The following is a 15,446-nucleotide window of genomic DNA, read 5'->3' as shown; positions in this document are numbered from 1 at the left end:
TGGGTATCGGGCTCCTGGCCCTTCTCCAGTAAGTTGTTCCCACCCACTTTCCTTCCAAAGTTGTGTTTTGGTTGCAGTGTTGGGAAGATGAATAAGTCCTGTTGCTTCTTCTTTCTCAGCTCCTGGTGCTGTTACTGTCCTTACTAAAGAGGAACAATGAGCTGCTTTTTCATACCCAGGCTTGTCATGCACCAGTGTGTATTGGCTGTGACAAAGCTGCTTCAGGAACCCACATTTCTGACAAGTCCTTTGGAAAGAGCATGTAGGAGAGGAAATGGCAGGTGTAACTTTCCCTTCTAGACTGCAAAGCAGTCGCTCTGGTTGAGCCTCAGGTGAGATAGGAAGAGGGAGCAGTTTTCAAAACAGTGCCCCAGGAGTTCCTAGGAACTCAGATCAGCCCTCTGGGCTGTGCCTGGCCAAGGCATAGAGTAGTATTCCCTTGCTGGTCTCCACAGATTCTGTATTGCAGAGGGGTAATGAAAGGCACAGTTGTGTGCTTAGGGCCACACAACAAATCTTTGGCAGAATCAGGGTTAGAAATTAAGAACCTCAAGTTCCCAATTCAAACATGACTTTCATATACCTGGCAAGCATTTCCCATCTTCAATTCATACATGGCAATTCAATGTAGAGCAGTCTTGTTAGTCTTTGTTCTGCTCTGCACTTACATTGCTGAGGAAGAGCTGCAAACCTGTCAAGGTGTGTGTGTCAACAGCATGTTTAGCTCAGTGAGCTGGCATGAAGTGTCTGCCCAGGGACTTGCTGGGATTCTGGATGGGTGTAAATATCTACCTGCAGATAGCTGCTGGCAGACTCAGAGCTCAATAGAGCAATACTGGGCAAATGGTGAGCTTCATCACAGATAAAGTAAAAGTAGTGCATAAAGGAAAAATTAAGTCTAGGTTCTATTGGTTTTAGAAATCTCTGGTTTTGCCTGTAATAATACATAAGATATTTATAGGTTTTCTTGGTGGAGATGCCTTACTAGAGTGCAGTTTGTCAGTAATGGGGGAATATTGGGGCTGAGACAGCCTAGGAAACATTGGAAAAAATGGAGGCAATAAAAGCTGAAAAAATGCCAGACCCAGCAACTTTCCATTAAAGAGCCTCTTAGAGGGACTCTGGCTGGCTGTTTTATTAAGTGTGATAAAGTGAGTGGAGGTCGGGGGGAGCTCCTATGTTAATAAGTTGGAAAGGCACTGCTGTTCCTCTCTCCAAAGCATCTCAGGGAAAGTGGAATTAATTCATGGCATATGCTCCCAGCATCTGCCACGGTGACCCGGAGTGGCGGGAGCCGAGTGCCAGGCAGTGCGAGCCAGAGCCTGTATTCCAGCTCCTCTCCTGGGCCTTTGCAGGGCTGCTGCCTCTGGCTGGGCGTGGCTGCTCCAGTGGAACACACCCAGCTGCCAGCCTGCCGGCTGGCCTGTGACTGTCACAGCCCGGGCCACAGTATTTCTGCCTCTGAAGAAGGAGAGATGCTCTAGGCTTGGGGAGGGAGAAGGGCATGTTTGGATATAAAAGAGACCAGTTTGTATAAAAGCTAATCCAGTTTGTCCCAAGCAGCCTAAATTCCTCCCACAGCATTCCCTGACCAAGACCTCCCTTGTGTCTCATCTTGTTATGAGTTTTCCTCTTCCTTCTTTCCCACCATGTCTTTACAGATTATTTGATCGTCTCTTTGAGAGAGAGAACAGACATTTTTGGTGTTAGATGGGATTTCATTCTCTGTTTAATGGCTTCTGGGAAATAACTTTTCACACCTTATTTCCCCTTGACTGACCCAGACCACTAGTACAGAATGCTGTGGTAATCTTTGCCTGTGCTTCATGATCTGTCCATGAGCTTTCCCTCAGGAAAGGGCACCCAGGGCCAACCCTCCAGGCTGCTCTTTCTGCAGCCACATCCTTCCACCTTTTTGGGCAGCTGCCTGAGTAACGGGAAGCTTTCATGGCCTGGAGAGCTAACAAGAGCCAGGAGAAACTGGAGTGGTGGGTGACCCCCAGGCAGGTTAGAGATGCCCCATGCTGCCTCTGTGCTCTTCCAGCAACTGCTCCTTGCAACCTCTCCACTTGTGCTGCCTTTTGAAATGTGGTGCCCCAGTCCTGGGCTGTGCAGGGATGGTGCTGTGCCGAGTGAGAGCCAAGGCAAGGCAACATGGGGGCTACAACTGGGTGCCCTGGTGAGACCAGTCTTCTCAAGGTCATGCTTTATCTAGGGGGTGACCTGCACTCCTGGCAGTCACAGCCTAGGAAGGACCCTGATTGATTCAGTCATGAATGCTGTGTGGCATGGATGGCCAGAGTTCCTGAGCCCACTAATCTCTCTGCCATGATCCCTGGGGAGATGAAACATTTCCTCCTAATGCCCTGTTACTTGCATCTGCCTCAGCAAGCTGCTCTGCACAGACCTCACTGGGGCCACAACAGCTCCATGCCATAGGCTCTCTTATCAGGCCCAATCTCCTGTCACTTTCAGGACCACTTCATTATCCTTTTATTAGCCCTCTTCTCCTGCTTATCGTTATTAATAATCACACTGGATCAGCTGGAGTGCTGACAGCTGCCCCTTGTCAGTTCTTTCTGTCTGTTTTAATCCTGCCTCCTTATCTGAAATAAACCTGATCCTTTTTCTTTTAATTAAAGAAATTTGGTGAGCTAGCCCCTCCTCCATGCAGAGATAGGACTGATCACACCAGTGATATGGAGGGAGCAGGAAAAGGGGCAGATTACTGGGTGACAGTGTTTTCCACAGACCAAAGATACGGGATGTCAGAGTAGAGGCTGGAAGAGATTGAAGCACATGTGTTGTGAGAAGAAACACAGCACTGGGTCGTTGTGAGGTACTTACTTTGGGATCTCTGTGTCTGGTCCAATGTATTGATGCAGGGCTGTGTGATTACACTGCACCAGTGCAACACAAACAAGGGAGGTTTGTTCTGTTTAGCATGGATGGCAATAGCAATGCCAGGCTCAGAGCTGGTGTGAGTGGCCAGGGCTGCTGGGATCACTGCAGTTCCTACAGGGACTAGAGGAATTTGTTTCTCAGTGCTTTATGGTGCTGCCAGAAGATGCAAGTGCTGGTCTTCACAGTGATGTCCTGCTTTGTGCTTCCACAGGCATTGCTTCCTGGGGCCACCAATCTCATTCTAGTCTCTTAAAAATGCATCACTGGGCAGTTTGCTTGAGTTGAAATATTTGTGATGTCTGTAGAGACAGGTCACTCAAGGAAGGGCTGTGCAAATAGGCTGGGAGAAAATTGTTGTGCTAATTTACACTTTTATGAACCCATAAACTCAAATCTGCATTCATTGCAATCTGCAAAGTGACTGGAGTGTGGGCTGAAATGCTTAGAAAGTGTTAATCAGGGGTCCGTAACAAAGCAAAACGCTCTGAAGTGCAGCAGCAGGAGCTTGGCCATAAGCAGCAGGACTATTCAACCTTAGTGCTAAACAGGCCAATTCTTTGGCTCTCAAACGCTTCATTTCAGATGCTCATGTTGCAGGTTGACTGAATGCGTATGTACCCTCTGCTACAGAATATGGCAACTGGCTCGGATTTGTAGGGCTGTTTCACTCGAGCGGCTGTGGGCCCAGGAAGGGTATAGGGCAGAACTTCCTGATGCTCAAGTGAGAGTATAACTTTGAAATCCTGTCAAGCAGAGCCATGATGGCTTCTGTCCCTGTGCTTCTGTTGCTTGTGAGTATTGCAGCTGACTGGGATGAACGTTAACCTGCAGTTCAGATGCTGGTGATGGTACAAACCCGTGTATGTGGCTTCACAGATCCTTTAAAAATATGTGATTCTCTAGCAGTCACAGGCAAGAATTGTGTATGGTGACATTTTTGCTGTTGCTTCTATGTGAAATGTCCTGCTGCTTACAGAAAATCTCTTCATCATTACTTAATGTTGAACAAAATGTTTGGGAGATGAGAACATGCAGGATTCACTTGCCTAAACTGATATACTGTTAATTGATCAGCTTTTATTATCTGGCCCTGCTCCTTCAGCAAATATCACTCATTTTTTGGACACAAGTAAGGAAAATTCTCAGAATGGTTTTTGGCCCTGAAATGATGAGGGACACTGTATTTGATGTTGTGGAACATTTTGAATCAGCCAAAAGAGATGGACTTGCTGTCCATGTGGTAGACTGAAGTCTTGCTCTGATCATTATCCTGATCAGCAGAACTACTCTCAAAGCCAGGAAAATGCCTTGGGAAATTGCCAGAGAATTTGATCCAGTTCAAGCAACCTTCTGAGTGCCTGGAATTCCAAAGCCAAATTGGAGCTAAACTGGTGGCTCCCTGTGACCTGCGAGGTTGTATGTGAGCATGGCTGTAGGCTTGGTGAATCAACCTCACAAATAAATGGGCAATAATAGTTCAGGCTATGGTAGCTGTACCTGTGCTCTCGCACAGCTAGTCCAGATAGCAAACCCCATCAAACGCAGAGGGACAAGAAACAGCCTGGACTTGCCCTGCTGAGTGCTGTAAAAAAAAAAAAAGTGCTGTAAGTCCTCTTCTTTAGGACCTGAGCTAGTTCCTTTAAAGCCTCTCTAGTATTGGCCTCTGTATTGCTCAACATCCCACAGAGATAATCTTACTCATTTCCATGGCTTTCAAACCCATAGTCCCCAAGACTTAAGATCCTCTGTGTCCCTGAGGATAGGGGATTGGATGCTCTTCATTTCATACAGAGGGACCAGAATTGTAGGCTGATAATTCAAGTTCTCCAGAGTCCCACAGTGAGACTGTGACACAGCTAGGAACTGAATCCAGCACCTCTGAGCATGCATCCAGTTTCACAGCCACATTACTTTGCTAACTGAAATTATGCACAAGGCCAATATATTTGTTTGTTTTGATTTTCAGCCAAGTGCTGGTTTCAGGCTATGGATCTCCTTCCAGATGTTCATAAACACAAAGTAAATCTTTATAGTCTTTTAAGTCTCTGTACAAAACATCTTCCCCAGGAACAGCACCAGCACACTGCCCACCTGGTAGTGTGCCCACTAAGATAGGAAACTGTAATCATGTCCTGCAAAAACTGCTTTCTACCATAATGCTGCTCTGCTTATCCCAGAAACAGCCAGGGAAAGGGATGAGTTGTGAATGAGCCCGACTATTTTCCAGTGCAAACTCTGGAAGTCTGAAGATACTAGGGCTCTTCAGCCTGTTGATGTCTCTCTCTACAGAGAGTCCTGCTGAGTTCAGCAGAAGATGACCATAAAGTAGGGATGGAAAAACTCCATGCTGAGAGATGCATAGGCCATTCAGTAAGGCATTGGTAAACCATACAGTACTACACCGCCTTAAGATTAACCAAGGAAATGCAGTGGGTTTTTTTGTTTGGTTGTTTGGTCGGTTTCTTAAGTGACATGGTGGTCAAAAGCCTTTAACAAAACTATGGGCCCTGCCTGTTTCAGGGCCTGTATGCTCTTGTCAGAGGGTATCCTAGCCCCAACAGAGTTCTTAATCAAGTGAGGCTGGCTGTGGCACTGTCTGTGACAGCTTCTTGTGACATAAAACAGACAAAGAGAGAGCTCTCTAAGATATCTATGCATGACATGTAATTGAGTATGGAGTTCGGAAAATATTTGTTCAGTAAAGTCAATGTCACATTACTCAAATGTACCCGGAATAGTTGTGTGGGTCTAAAACATTCATCCTTAACTTGTCAGATAAACAGGTTTTTTGTTTTCATAAAGTGGACTTACATCTGTGTCATACTGGATACAGGCCTTTCTTTGGGTGGAGGGTGTCCCTGTGCCATATAGAGCACACCTATATCTCACCAGCTGAGCAGGTTCTGTCTTGATGGGCCCAGGGATCTGTTTGTCTATCAGGATAACGTGCACATGTATTAGTGATGGCTGGGCTTGGAAGTATTTATGGCAATTAAAATGTTTTGCCTGGAAGCTGTTTTGGGGCTTTTTTTGAAGTGAGGATTTTCAGACTTCAAGGTGTTAACAGCCCCTCTAAGTGGTTTTGTTTTTTAATTGCAGCAAATGACTGTGGAGCCATTAAACATTCGCCTCTCTGCAGTTGTTTCTAAGCCCTTTCAGTCCTTCTTCTATTTATTCTGTTTAATTCAGTCAGGTAGCTTCGGGGCAGTGAAGATCAATACTTTACTTTGATAGAAAAGAGTCAGGTTTGAAACATAGAGATAAAACTGACACATTTTGTATAAATTTAATTAAAAATGCACCTTTAGTGGGTTGTTGCAAGCACAAAGCCAGCCCTCCATCTAGCTATCTCTCTGTCTCACTCTCTGTCTCTCTCTTCCCTTTCTTGTTCCTAACAGGAAGATCTCTAAATCTGCCTCACCAACAAAGGACCTCGTTTTATGATTTTTGTCTTGAAAATTTAGCACTGAGGGAGCAGGATAGAAGGGATGTGAAATTCTAAACAGACCTTCTGCTCTCTCTCCGATACCATTCCTTTTGGTGGTGGTGACTGGGGGAACAGGGAAGGAGCCAGCTCCCCAGTGGAGAAAGGAGGGGGAAGAAGCAAATTTTTAAAAATAATTTTTAATTTTTTAAATTTTTTTTTAACCCAGCAGATTGGACACCCTGGGGTACTTTCTGTTTGACTCTGTAGCTTTCCTCCATTCCTGCCCCCTCTTCTTGTTTTGTTAAACTGAGAATTATTTTTCTGACTACACATGCATCCCTGATCCCACTAGGACAGTGCTGGCTACAAGGCAGTGTCTTTATTCTCTCTTTTTCCTCCCCCACTCCCCCTCATTTCTTCCCTCTTCCTCTCTCCCTAACCCTGTGGCCAGTGGGCACATTTGTCTTGTGTTTTATAATATGGCCTCTTTCACCCCCTTCCCCTGCATATCTCTCTCTCTCTCTCTCAATCCTGTTTGGCTCAGTTCATTTTTCACTTGAATGCCTTTTCTCCCAGACTTCCCTCTGCTCCAGCCTCCCTCTGCTCAACACCAATAAAACACACACAACACAGGTAGAACAAGGTGCCAGGGCTCAGTGTGACAAACGACTCACACACCACTCAATAACCAGGGCTGTAAATTGCCCTCTCTTCACCCTCTGCCACCTTCTGGGGACAGCAGCTTGGCTGGGCCCTTGCAAAATTGGCTGTCCCTATAGCATGGGATTGGGAAGTCCAGTGAGAATTGGACACTGCCACCACCCTGGCAGAGACTTTTCCAGCACTGTCTTTGGGGGTTGTGGGATTTAGTGTCTTTTATTCACTCCCCATGGGGCCATGCAGCCCAAGGGGCTCCAGGGACTTGTTGGAAAATGGGGGTTGTGCCACTAAGGGGTGCAAACGACCTGCCTGGCCTACACACCACCTATTTAAGTCATGTTTTGTGGCCGAGAGTTTCAAGATTTGTTCCATCCATACAAGCTTTGGAAGGGTTTTAAAGGGAAGGATGATTCCTGAGGGTCTCTGTTCCTGGGCTGGCAGCTCTGGCTGAGCACCATGTCACCTCTGAGAGCAGGGCCTCCATGACTGGTGTTCCCTGTGTCTGCACCAACCCAGCTTAAGCACTTCAGACACCTGCTCCCTACTGCTGATCCATGGCCTGGCCTTCCCTGGGAAACAGCATTGCCCTGGCTGCGCACTCACCTTGCACATTGTGTTGGTGCAGTGCTCACAGGGCTTGGAGCTGTGCATTCGTGTTCAAACAAACTTACAGAAGAGAGAAGCAAACCACCACCTGAGAAAAAGAGACCACCTGTCAAGAAACAGGCAAGGGCAAACAAAGGGTAACAAAATAAATGTGAACAGCACCTCTCACAAGCCATCAGCACCTGCAATTAACTTCTTCCTGTGTCTTTGAAAGCTCCATATGCTTGGTACATTATGGATGGTGTGGAGAAAGGGAGCGAGGGGACACTAAGCAGATGTCATTGGAAGAGGCTGGACACAGAGAAAGGAAAGGATCTAGGAGATAAGCTTGACCCTCATACACAGGCCAGGTGAGCTTGTGAAGAAGGCTGAAGGACAAAGAGGCACAGCTTCATATACTGAAGTAGCAGCAAAAATTAACCTGCATGACGGGGCAAAGGACAGGTGGTGTCTGCTTGCCTCTCCATGGCCCAGGTGATCTGGGGGTGTGTGTTGCTGTCCGTGGGTCAGCATGCAGGCAGTGCCCAGCTTGAGGCAGAGCAGGGGCTTTAAGATCCAGCAGCAGGGAGAGATGTGCAGCTACTGCACAGAAATGTACTCTTTGAATTCCATGGTGTCTGACTTTAGCTGTCGAACTGCAGTTGCTGGGAATTTTGCTTGAGAATCAAAAGATGCTGTACAGGTGGTGCCGAGTTGTTTAACAAGATGCAAAGTGGGGTCCACGCCCAATAGATTTCAGGTGCCAACCCCTCTTGTCTTAGATGGTTGCCAACTCTGGCAGATGTGCATGTTTCCCGTTACTGGTTTCATTTGGCTCTGGGATTCCTCACCATCTCTCCCTGAGTTAATTTGTGGCAGTAATATACGTAGAACATCTAGCCTTGTACTTGCAGGAGGCTGCATTTCAGCTGTGAGTGAGGAGTGGATTTTGTAATCTTTTTACTAGTGCTTTCACTCGTCAGTGTAAAAGGAAAATACTCATCCTGTACTGGTGTCTCCACTCTGCAGCTTAGGCTGCTCAGTTTTACCAGCAGTAAAATCACTTTACCAGCTGTAAAAGCAGAGAGTTTCCTTGCTGAGCTAAAGCGTGATGGGTTAACTCTGTCAGTTTGTCTACATAATATCGGCTGGAATACCAGTTCAGGTTCTCCTGAGTGATTCGTGGAGGTGAGTGCTGAGGGCTGGTTTCTCAGGGAATGCGCCGGGAAGGAGCGTGCCGCACAGCGCGCGTCTGCAGACGGACAGCTCTCGAGTCTGCTGCCTTTAATCATGGCAAATGAAAGTTTCTAAACAGCGGAAGATGCCAGGCTTTGTGCTCTGCCACCGGAGCTGCCTCTGCGCCGCCGTCAGTGTCGGTAATTGCAGACAGAAGCTGCTTTGTGTTAAAATGGCATCGGTAATTGAAACGGAATTCAGAATCAGGACCCTGCAGGCACCGCTCGGTGAAAGAAGAAATAAAGATCGTTTGGGTCACATCTTTTGTAATTTGCGTTTAATAATCGTACCAGGAGGTACATACAAAGGGAGAGGAGAGATAAGACACAGCCCACTCCCCCTCCTCACTCTGCCTTGCAGCCTTCCCACGGAATGGAGGAGCCTGGTGGGAACCCCGAACTCCCCCCGCCTGGGCTGCCGGCTCCCTCCCACCGCGGCTCGGGGCTGCTTGTTGAAGCCGAGCCAGAAGGAGAGAACGGCTCCTTGGGTTCGTGTTAAACTGGTCTTATGGTTAGGCTAAGGATTTATGGGCCCAGGTGCTGGCTCTTGCCCAGTGCATCTGGTACAGCTCTGAACATCAGAGGGCACTCCACTGGTTTGCAGTTTCTGAGTTTCCCATTGAAATGGGATCCTTTTGGTATCCTTCGACGGGCTTATGCCATTATGCCTATACAAGTATATTGAGGAAAATGCAAGCTGTAGGATGTGGTTCATGCTGAAATGTCCCAAATTTCTCCCCCCACGGCACAACAAGGCCTTCTCTGTTCTGCTTTTGGGAAAAGGAATATTGCCTGTGCTCCCCACAAATTTCAGCCAGGCTGTGCCTGAGAAGGCACATGCTGGTGGGTACCAGGAGACTGCCCATGCTGAAAAAGCCCCAGTACTAGAGCCTGTGACTTCGTAAATTCACTTGTGTGGATGCAGCCTTGTGGTTTCCTTTTTGACCTCTTTGGTGAGTGACTTTTGATCTCAGGATATTGGAGTTACCAGGGAAAAAGCCATGTAGTAATAAAAATATTGCAGAGATGCTCAGGAGAGGACTGTGGTACAAGACACAAAGATCCTGTCAAAGACTGTGAGGAAAATGTAGGTGCATGCTGAGTGCAGGTAACTTCTGTTCTTTTTGGCTTCATGCTATGCGTAGCTGATGCTTGTTTGGCTCTGGAAGAAGACGGATGCAGTCTCTCCTTCATATTAAAGTGCTTAATCACAACAGTGCTTCTTCTGTGGCCAGTGCTGTTCCCAGTCTGCCTTTTAGAGCAGGATAGTGGGTTGGATGGCCCTTTGGACTAAGCTGGTACAGCCTATTTCTGTCATGCTCCTGGCAGCTTGTCATGGTGTGCTTCTGCTGGGCTTACCATGGAGGTTGGGCTGAAGGCCCCAAAGAAGCCACAGCAGGGTGGTGATACAGACCTTCTCTTTCAGCCTCATACTGTTCAGGGACATTCAGCTGTTCTTGCAGTGCCCAAAGCGTGCACTCCTAAGTTTCTGCTCTGAAGGCTGCATCATCCAATACAGGGTTGCCTTGTTCCCCTTAACCTAAGGCCCTGTCCCTGAAGGAGCTAAACCTGTCAGAAACCTCCACCATAACCTCTGGTGTGGTCAAGACCTATGACATGTCATCTGAAATATGAGAACCAAGATGATCTGGTTCTATGATCATATAGTCTACTGATCTGCCATGTGATTTCCCTAAGCTTTGGTTGTTGAGCCTTGCTGTAGTGCAAATATAACCCAAATTTCTTCTTCAGTAAAAAAACCCAGCAATACTTTTATTTCTTGTGCCAAATCCAACCACAGGAAACTCACACCTAAGAAATGGCAGTTTCCATTCACATATATTCCACTTTGGTGATTTTAAAACCCAGTGACAACCTGGGAGCTACTCTAAATCCAGATGAGATGGACACAGACGCAAGCAGAAACAGTCCATTCCACCCTTGAATAGTTGATCTCTTTACCAGAAATTTCTAGTCCATTACAGGGAACAAACTCAGCTCTGTTTATCTTTGTTGGTGTCCTATTAATTTCAGTGGAGAGAAGCACATGCTACTTCCTGGGTTTATTTCATGCAGTGTACATTTTCTCTACCATTAGGCTTGGCTCAAGGACAGGCTTCATTGTCACTTTTGAGGATACAAAGGAGACATCTCCAATGTCCAGCAACTCCCCTATGCTCTGTATTGGTACTGTAACCTCATGGTTTCTCTTGCACACAAACTCTGCATTTCTTCCTTAAGCTGCTTCTGGCAGCTCACCATTTCACAGTTCTCGCCTATGGCCAGGAAGAGCGTCATCTGTCAGCTACATCTGGAGCTGCCATCCTGCCTTCTCTCAGGGAGCCCAAGGGATCCTTTTCAGAGGGCCAGAGCAGCAGCTGTGACAGGAGAAATTTAGGTTGGGGAGAGGTACCTTGACTTCTGCTAGTTGTAATTGCAAGGAAGAATCTTGTTAAATTTTAAGAGCCAATATCCTGATGCTTATTTAGCCTACAGAAGGCTAAACATGACTTGGTGTCCCCCTGCTCAAATGTTGTCAGTAAGTACTCAGAAGTAAATACCCAGACACCTGGAATCAGATGAGGGAGAGTATCTGAAAGAGGTAAAGGAAAAGAGTTTCTCATCGTGGTGGATAGAGTGTCTAAGCTCTGTGTAACTACATGCAGACACCCAACCTTTCCTTCTGCCTGAGAAACTAAGGCTGAATTAGCCTTTGGGTGCAGCAGCAGAACTGCTGGGGATGTCCCTAATTGGCTGAGGCGATCCATACACGGAACTGTGGATGCTTTGTCTTTCTCTCTCCAAGCCTTCCTCTCACTTCATGCATGGCAAGGATTTAGCAAGCATCACCACATTAATCCTGCTCCTTGCCAGCGTTTTAGGAAATGACAATGTCCCAGCCCTGCAAAGATGCCCAGGTGAGCTGCACTGCTGCATATGCATGGCCTTCTGGCTGGGCATGCATGTCCTACAGTGTCATCAGCCATGGTGAAGTGCTGTGGCAATACTGCCCTACTACTCTCTTTTCTCCTTGATTCAGAATCAAATCCTCAGGTTTTGGCATCTCCACACTCTTCCTCAATGGAGAACTAGAGATCTGAGATGGGTGGTCACACATTAGGTGATAGAGAGAAGACAGATCTTGAAGAAGACATGAGCCCTTCAGGCCTTGCCTTGTTTTAGTAATACTCTTGGGAGGCAGTTTTCATGGACCTGCTGTTTGGCCCTCTGACAGCTGTGTCTCCATTATGCTGTTCTGTTAGAGCTCCTTTTGTGTGTTGCAGAAGATGTTGTTAGGAGGAGGAGGCCACAAAACTGTTGAAAACATCTCTCCTGTACATCATTCTCACACACTCCTTCCATCACTACCCATCCCCACACAGGGATTACATCTGCACTTCCCACAAACTCACCTGGGAACCCCATACACCCACACCTACACACACTGACACAAATGCACCAGAGTCTTATTTTCTGTGTTCTCTGACCTTCCTTTCCTCTTCCCATCTGTTTGTTGAATAATTCCTGGCTAAATAAATTTCTCTGGGCAGCCCCTGGGCTGGGGCACAGGGACTTGCCCCCTCTCCTGCCTGGCTGTCCAGGGGGCCTTTGAACATGTGTTTCTGGGAGGCAGACACCAGCTGGCTGGGTGACATTTGCATAGTCAGCTAAAAGCCCATGAGCTGAGCTGGGAACGTCTGGAGGAGCCCATGGCAGGATGGAGGGAAGAGGGAAGCGCTGGTCAGCTCGAGGTCAGCTGGAACAGATTTCTCAACAAACAGACAGATGGTGAAAGGAGATGAGGGGTGGGGGGAGCATGCAAAGGCTCCTACATCAAATATGTTAGTCACTAAATGCAGTGTAAGTGATCAATGTGCCAATGGGCATGGCAGTCACCATGCTACTTCCTTCCAATCCCATGGGGTGGATGTATAGGGCGAGCACAGGCTCCCTTCCTTTGTGCAAGGAAGGGGAACAGGGTGGACCATAGAGCAGGGAAGGGGCAGAGAGAGGCATGGGCCTCTATGGGGTCCCAATGCTGTGAAGCAGCAGCAGGAGCTGGAGGCTCCATGCAGCCTCCTGCAGTGAGCCAAAGGGGCCCTGTTGCCCGAGCTCCATCCAGGCACCAGCAGGGCTGCATGACTGTGAGGACTGACCCCCAGTTTGTCTGGCCCCACTGAGCTCACAAAGCATCACCCAGCTTGGCAGGATTGGGACTGGGGTTTGTACAGTCACAAACACAAGGTACCCTCATCGTACAGATCCCCCACATTGCTGTTGTTCCTGCCTGATGTTTGCCCCACTTCCCCCCCCGACTCCAGCTAATTTCATTGGACTGAAAATAATAAAGCAATCTGTATGGTTTTGCTCCTACAAGGACATGTCTTTGCCATTCCAAAATAACAGCAAAACATATTTACGAGCCCCTGTGCTGCCTTTGCCCTCTCTGCTGATCACTGTTCCCGGCTGCTTGCCTGCTTTCATGCTTTTTTCCCTCTGCACAGCCCATTCCTCAGGACAGAAAATACACTTTATTTTTCATCCCACAGCACCTTTTGGAGCACTGGAGAAAAAAGCACTCCCTTAGCACGGAAATTACTCAGGCAGAGAGAACTGAGTTTTGTCCCCAGTGCTTAGAGTGGCCACAATTGAATACTTCAGGATAAAAAGGCCAGGAAACGCTATAATGGACAATTAGGGACTAAGCCGCCCACAGATTACTGTTTTCCTCCTTCCAAGGTGTTTAGCAGTTGCCACATGTCCTTGACCAGAAAGGTTCACAAATTACTTGTTGTCTTTAAAATCCTGGGCTTATATCCTCCATGTACCATTGGTAACTGCTAGAGGCTAGTTATGCACTGTAATATGAGGTATTCCCATTACATATCCTGTTTTGTTTTTTTTCTTCAGGAGAAATGGAAATGCAATGCATTTATGTGATTTTTAATGCACTTTGGGTTTTACTTTTTTTTCCCCCTAATGCTGTTGCCTAGATGGTGCTAAATCCTCTCCTGAGGGATGCAAACACATGTTACACATGTTCCCCATGATGACTGCAGGCAGATGTTACAGGAATGTGTAAGGAAGGCTGCCACTCAGGCCAGCTAGAATCAGGGAAATTCTATGTAAACTCCTCGTGTGTATGATCCCATCCCATGTAAAGGGGGTCTGCATGTTAAGCAAAACTGACAAGGTTCTGATGGCACCAATAAGCCTTAATTGCCCTGGTCTCACCTGGGACCCACACCCAGGAGCTTCATTTAAGTCCAGCTTGGGCCACTTATCACCCTCCTGAGCTGCGCTATAGTTCTGCCTCTCTCTAGCTTGGCCTCATTTCCTGACCTCAGACCTATGCTGCAGCAGTGTCTTCAGCCTCAGCTCTTGCTGCTTCTGATGGGACTCCCTGCATGAGCCCTGGGCTGGTTCATCACTTTGCCCTGCTAGGGCCGTGGGTGGGCCCTGTAACCAGCACTCAGCTTTGCCTCTGAACACTCGCTCCAGTTCTGCAGGACCATGCCTTGATCGATGAGGACACTCTCTGGACTGGGATCATCCTTGGCTATGATCTCATGCCAGAATTTCATTGTCACTTTTACCTTGCCCTGGCTTAGCTTCAGCAGCAGCCTCTTCATAGTGATATATTTTTTTTTTTTGGTTGGTTTTTTTTTTTTTGAAGTCCAAGTAATGGTGTCTCTTTCTCACAATTATATTCAGAGACTTCTAGTAGGCTAAGGATGGCTGATTTTCTTTTAGAAAAGCATTTCTGATTTTCCCTCAGTTTCCATTCCTTTTTGATCTTCCAGTTTGGTTTGTTCCCTGTAGCCTGAAGATGCTGATGGGCAGAAGTCACTTACAGCCTAGACTGTTGTGGGCATTGGTCAATGGTATAATCCTCTTCACTCTGAGCAGTAAAGACAGATATTCCCCCTGACTGCTCAGATCCTGCCTTCAACTTTCCCAGTTAACTGTAGAGCTTTTTAATGTAAGAACACCTATCTGGAAGAAATGGATCTTATCTTTCAACAACACTGCCTGAATTTCTAACCTATTGAGTACTTTTTTAAACCCACAGGTTCTTAAACAATTGACTCCTCCAAAGTACCAGGTTGTCTTAACTCACCCCAGCTCCCTTTGCTTTTGATCTAGATGGCTCTCTTCTGATATACTGGAAATGAGCAAGAGAGATGTCCTTTGCAGTCAGGAAAGTGTCATGCATGCCTGTTACAAGATAGAAACAGTAATTGTTATTAGAGCTCACTATATATGAAGCAAAAGGAAATATACTGCCATTGTTTTTCTCAAAAAGTCTTGAATTTGGTCCTCAGGACCTTATTTATACTTGGAAATATTCCTGTTGGGATTTCATCGGAACACTTACAAATCCCCCAAGTTTTCTGAATTCTTGCAGAGGAGGGCCTTCTGTCTTAGGTGTAAGTTTTCTGTTGTTCTGTGCCTTGCGTTTGTCCTCTAAACAGGGAAATGTTCAGGGCAAGTGTCCCATGCAACCATCAGAAAGCTGCATTTGTGCTGTGTGGGGAAGTATGGTGGGATGCAGCGCGGGGGCTCACCACACAGGCTGTCTCCACCTGCCACTTGTTCTTGTTTGGGTCAGATGTGCTCCTCAGTCTGAATGT

This window comes from Vidua chalybeata, chromosome 6, assembly GCF_026979565.1.
Source record: "Vidua chalybeata isolate OUT-0048 chromosome 6, bVidCha1 merged haplotype, whole genome shotgun sequence".
Classification (NCBI taxonomy): Eukaryota; Metazoa; Chordata; class Aves; order Passeriformes; family Viduidae; genus Vidua; species Vidua chalybeata.
The sequence above is the reverse complement of the archived record's forward strand: the minus strand, read 5'-3'. Positions refer to the sequence as shown.